This window comes from Rattus norvegicus, chromosome 9, assembly GCF_021556685.1.
Source record: "Rattus norvegicus strain SHRSP/BbbUtx chromosome 9, alternate assembly SHRSP_T2T, whole genome shotgun sequence".
In the NCBI taxonomy this organism is placed as follows: Eukaryota; Metazoa; Chordata; class Mammalia; order Rodentia; family Muridae; genus Rattus; species Rattus norvegicus.
The window spans coordinates 49,468,014-49,474,075 of NC_141542.1; positions in this window are offsets into that span (position 1 = coordinate 49,468,014).

Sequence of the window (6,062 nt, forward strand, 5' to 3'; positions counted from 1 at the left end):
ATGTGGGTTTGTTTAAGTGTACCAATAAGTAGTATCACCTCGACTAAATCTTTGCAACTAAATTGTCTGTGGCTTGGAGCGAATTCTTCAACCTTTGCCTCTTCCCTTTCCGTCACCTCTAAACCCCAAGCTTTGTCCTTCAAAATGCGTATCATGGAAAAAAAACTAATTAACAAAATAGAATCCACTACACTTAAATTTAATCATGTGTAGCATATGAATAATGCAGTGTTGGGTGTACACTGTCATTTCAAGGCCACCTGGGCCACGTGTTATAATCTAGTTTGCTAATAGGCTTATTTGCACTTAAGCTCAATGGCCACCAGATTGCTGCATGCACCTGTTCAGCCCTGTCCCTGCTCATGCAGTCTTCTATTATTAATGAAACCAGTGACTCTGATATATCTTTGGGACTGAGTTGAACACCTAATAAAGAAACATAAAGAAATAAAAGAAAGATTTAAATCATGAACTACAAGTATCTGTAAATTTAAGTTTATAAGCCTTTGATGGGCTATTTGCAGAAGGTACATAGAGACAAAAGTAGCAAAAACTGGTTTTAATTTTACCTTGCCATTATTTTAATATGTATTTATTTTAACACTTACATGTATACATATACATCTTTATGAATTTTTGTTGTTTTATTCATGAAGAATGTAGATGACTCTGGAAATGGACATGGAGCATTTTTATAGTAAGATACACATTGTTCACTTTAGATATCTATTCACAAAGTTCATTTAAAAACAATATTTCCTTCTTGAATACTTTGCCTGTTTCAATTTTAAAGGCCAATCACCTTTCTATAACACATTTTCTTATCATCTGTTTGGAGAAGCAGGCGATGCTTTATTCCTCCTCCTCCTCCTCCTCCTCATCATCATCATCATCATCATCATCACTTAAAACATGGCTACATGCTTTTATTTCTTAGCATTAAGAGAACCATCTACCTGGTACCTGTGTATTAAATTACATCAACTTTTTACACTTCATTTTAATAAGTTTATATGAAGTATCTCATTTCTCTCTTTAGAATTAGAGTATTACAGTAATGATATTTTTACTTTAAACATAAAATAAATCAGAGCACAGAGTTCATTCCATATATTATATTGCTGAATAATATTTTATTCTAATTTAGATATTATTAGCAAGAAGAAATTATTTCACCAGCTTCTTTCTTGAGGCAGAATACTAGAATTTACAAGATATCCATGTGCAGTAAGTTTATGGTTCAACAAATTCTACGGTATTTTAATTGGAAGCATACCTCAACACAGCCTCTACCATCACTTAACTTAAAATTAATTAAAGTAAGCTTATTCAGGTAAGAACAAGAACTAGTATTTTCATCAAAGTCAAATGAATAAAGGGATTAGAATCACTGAGCACCCGATTTTGTTGGTATGTAGCAAAGCTCTGCACAAAGTGGAAGGTAGAATTATTGGTTCAGGTTTACATATCATGGTTCAGCAAATCCTCAATAAAACACAAATCAGGTTTCTTCGATCTTTGCAAATTAACATATAATAAGTAGTGTTGGCTTCTGAGATAAAATTTATTATTTAAAGTTTTTAAAAAGAAACTAACTTCTCAGTGATAACTTTCCAGATTGACTTATATGATACTGCAGGCAAATATGTAATTTTCTCTTAATTTACTCCACCCCTTCACACAAATACTTTGTAAATACCCACAAGTTTATTTCTGCCTGTTTCTGTATTCAGTATCATCCTTCAATCTGAAACTCTGCATTTCCAAGACAATAATTCAAAGTTCAGTTTATTTGTAATCCCTTCTGGAAATCACAGATTAGAAATAAATGTGCCATGGTATATTACTATAATAACATCTTTTATGTTCAAAGATACTGGAACTTTTGCTGGACCTCATAGTCAGAGTTAATAATGCACATTGGGGTCACTTATGACCTAGTGGGCACTCAGCCTCTTTGTTTAATTTGCCTTTAATAGAGCAATGTAACGACTAATTGTTCTTGCCTTGTATTCCCCATATAATCAACTTTTACATCCTCAGCTAAATACATAGCTGCAATTTTATTCACTCCCCCATGCACCTGGCTCTGAGAATAACGCATGCGTGTATATATGTATGCCAATCGAGGGTGAAAACAGCAAATAAACATGAAGAAAATTTATGTAATAAGTATTTTCCAGCAATTCTGGAAACAGAATTCAGATGTTTCTTGGTGCTGGTATTGTATAGTTATGTTAGTTATCTGGATAAGTTGGGGGTCAATTAGAGCGAGTGACTTGCTCCCTCTTGAAACTCTGGTAAAGTTTCCTGTAAATTCCCTCTCATCCTTTTCCAATATGGTACTTTCTTTGCTGTAAATAAATAAAGAATAAAATCCATTTGTAGGGACAAGACATTTAAATGTCAGACAGGCACAGATCAGATACACAAAAAAGACAGATAAATGACAGAACAAAAGCCATGAGCTACAGAAAGGCTGCATAAACAGAAGATACATGGACAGGATAGAAAATTCACATCGACTTGCTGTTGGTCAAACTATTCCAAGAAGTAGTGCTTTAAAATTTTTTATTAGTGTAAGACTGATACATTTTGAATGCTCCAAGGTTATCCCTAATGAATTTTAATACATTGTATTTGGACACCTCCAGAATTTTTAAATAATGAGTGTCATAAAAATATGATCATAATTAATTATCTTATTTTAGTTAGGCTTCATTCTCAATTGTTTGTCTCTTCAATATCCATTGACTGAGTACAGTATCCATTCATTAGATGAATAGAAGTATTAATGAGTATTTATTCTGAGTACTCAATGAGTATATACTATGGACTCATATTCTTAAAGACTCAACAAATTAAGGAATGAAAATAAATCTTCCTACTCTCAGAGCTAGCAAAATATACTTATGAAGATCACAAATAAATAACAACACATTGACATGTAATATAAGTCTCAGGGATGTACAATATTGAAAATTTAAAACAGGCAGAAAGAATAGAGTAATGGCAGGTTATGTGAAAAATATTCTGTGTGGAGTTAGATAAGTAAATATTTGTGTGCTGAGAGGACAAAGTGCAGAGGGCGAGGACAGAGGTCAGAGTATAGAAATCAGAGAACCATAATCCAAAGGATACAGCAGAGTAAACAGCAAGGAAAAATCACCATAAACTAGAAAAGTGATGTAAAGGGAAGTGAATGGACAGAGGAAGGTACCACACCTGAGGTTTTGTGTCTTAGCTCCCATCAGTGCAGAGGATTTTACAGAGAAATTACTCAATAGTAATGCAAGCGAGGTCCTGGGGGCAAACAAGTTTATGTTTGAACTTCATCTTTAATTTGTTTAATGACCTAGAGCAGATTCTGTAGCCTGAGGCTTCATGCCTTTGATCAAGACTGCTGCATTTGCCTTGAAGATATTAATAAGACTAGATACTAAGTCAAAAGAGAGAATTCTTATAGAAAAGTATGGATATAAGAGATAATTAGTTGAAAAGTTTTCTTCTTTTCCGGCCTCAAATTGATCATAAAATATTTAACAGTACTCAAAAGTCAGTTAAGGTTGTTGAGATATTTTAACTAATAAAACTTTGAAAAATTTAGTGTTCTTCTGCACTGAAACCTAGCTGTAAGAGATCTGTCTGTTATTCACAAGACAGTTGATGAGCTGTCCCCACTTTTACTCAGGTTCCAGTTTACTTACGCATTTGATGTGAACAAAATTCTGTTGTGAAATGGGAACACTGCTGTGGCCATTCTTTAGGTATTCTTTCAGCTGCAGATTAAAGTAGGGACAGCTGAGCACCCACAGAACATGGAAGAGAGAGAAAAGAAGACACTGGGAGCTATCGACTTCTCGAAGTGCAATGCCTTGGTATTTGGAAAAACTCCCTTAAGCCCTGTTTATTAAAGTTCTTGTGGCCCCCAATAGTGTCAAGCTAAGGGCAAAACTTTTAACAAAATCTTCTTTTGATGACATTACAAGTCTCAAGTATAGAATATATTTAAACCAAATGACTTTTCAACTGCATAAATTATATAAAATATAAAGAAATATTTTACTTACATGTAAGCAAAATATATCTTTATGTATTTTAAATTTATTTCAGCCTCTTTGATCTCATGGGGTTCTAATTTTGTTATCAGTTTACATGACCAATTTTGTATACTAATTTGAAATGTAAATTTCAGTTTTCAAGTTTTATAATCTTTTGTGTTTCCATGAAAACCATTTTGAATTTATAGACAAATTTGAAGGAACTAACATTATTTTCAAAAATATAAGAAACAGCCTTCCAGCTGACACTTTCTGCTGGGGCAGATTGCCAGCTTGCCTGCTCTGCTGAAGACACCAGAGCCTGAAGGCATCCTAACAGTTCCACTGTACTTGGGGCAACTGACACCACAGACTGAAGGCATCCCAAAAAGTCCTGTTGCACACAGATCCCACAATCTAAAGGCCTTCCTGGAGAACAGCTACACACAGGGCAACAGCTTGACTGCTACTCTGAAGACCTAACAGTCTGAAGGCCTCCCAGGAGATCTGCTACATCCAGGGCCACAGATAAGAAGCTTCTCTGCACCTCAGAAGATCCCACGGTCTGAAAGCCTTGCAGAAAGCCTCCTGAAAGAGCCACTGCAGCCAAGGCAACAGGTCACCAGCTTACATGCCCCTCTGAAGACCCCACAGTCTGAAGGCCTTATAGGAGGTCTGCTATAGCCAGGGTCACAAGCCTACCAGGAAACCTGAAGCAACCCAGGGACACAAGAGGATGGCTCCAGACAGAGACAACCAGAGCAGCAAACACCAAGGATAACCAGATGGCTGGAGGCAAGCACAAGACCATAAGGAATAGAAGCCAATATACTTTGTCATCAACAAAACACAGTTCCCCCACAAAACAAGCCCTGGATATACCAACATACCAGAAAACTAGAAACTGATCTAAAATCCTATCTCATGAAGATAATCAAGCTCTGTAAGGAGGATATAAATGACTCACTGAAAGAAAGAAAAACACAGGTAAACAGGTAGAAGCCCTTAAAGAGGAAACAAATCACTTAAAGAAGCACAAGAAGACACAATCAAACCGGTGAAGGAATTGAACAAAGCAATCCAAAACATAAAGTGAAAGTGGAAACTATAGTGAAAATACAAATGGAGGAAACCACTGAAATGGAAAATCAAGAAAGAGGTCAGGAATTGCAGATCTAAGCATCGCTAAAAGAATACAAAAGATAGAAGAAAGAATCTCAGCTGTGGAAGACAACATAGAAGATATTGACACAACTGTCAAAGAAAATTCAAAATATAAAAAATCTACTAACACAAAACATCCAGGAAATTGAGGGCACAATTAAATGACCAAATCGAAGAATAATAGGAATAGAGGAGAGAAAAGATTCCCAGCTCAAGGGACCCAAAAACAACTTCAAAAAATCATAGAAGAAAACTTTACCAATCTAAAGAGATGGCCATAAATGTATAAGAAGTCTATAGAGTACCAAATAAGTTGGGCCAGAAAAGAAGATCCTCTCATCAAATAATAATCAAAACATTAAATGCACAGAACAAAGAAAGAATATTAAAAGCTGCAAGGGAAAAAGGCCAAGTAACTCATAAAGCCAGACTTATTAGAATTACAGACAACTTCTAAACATAGACAATAAAGTCAGAAGAACCTGTACCGAATTCATGCAGAATCAAGCAGAGCACAAATGGCAGCCCAGGCTATTATACCGAGCAAAACTCTCAATCAACATAGATGGAGAAACAAAAAGATTCCAGGACAAATCCAAATTCAAACAGTATCTAACTACCAACCCGTCTTTACAGAGGATTCGAGAAGGAACTCCAACAAAGGGAGAGTACCTACACCAAAGAAAAAACAAGATATTAATCATCTCACAACAAAGCCAAAAGTAAAGAATCACATGCACATTATGATAGCTAAACAAACAAATGTAACAGGAACTAACAATCATCTGTTTTTAATATCTCTCAATATTAATGGACACAACTCACCTATAAAAAGACATAAGACAACAGAATGGATAT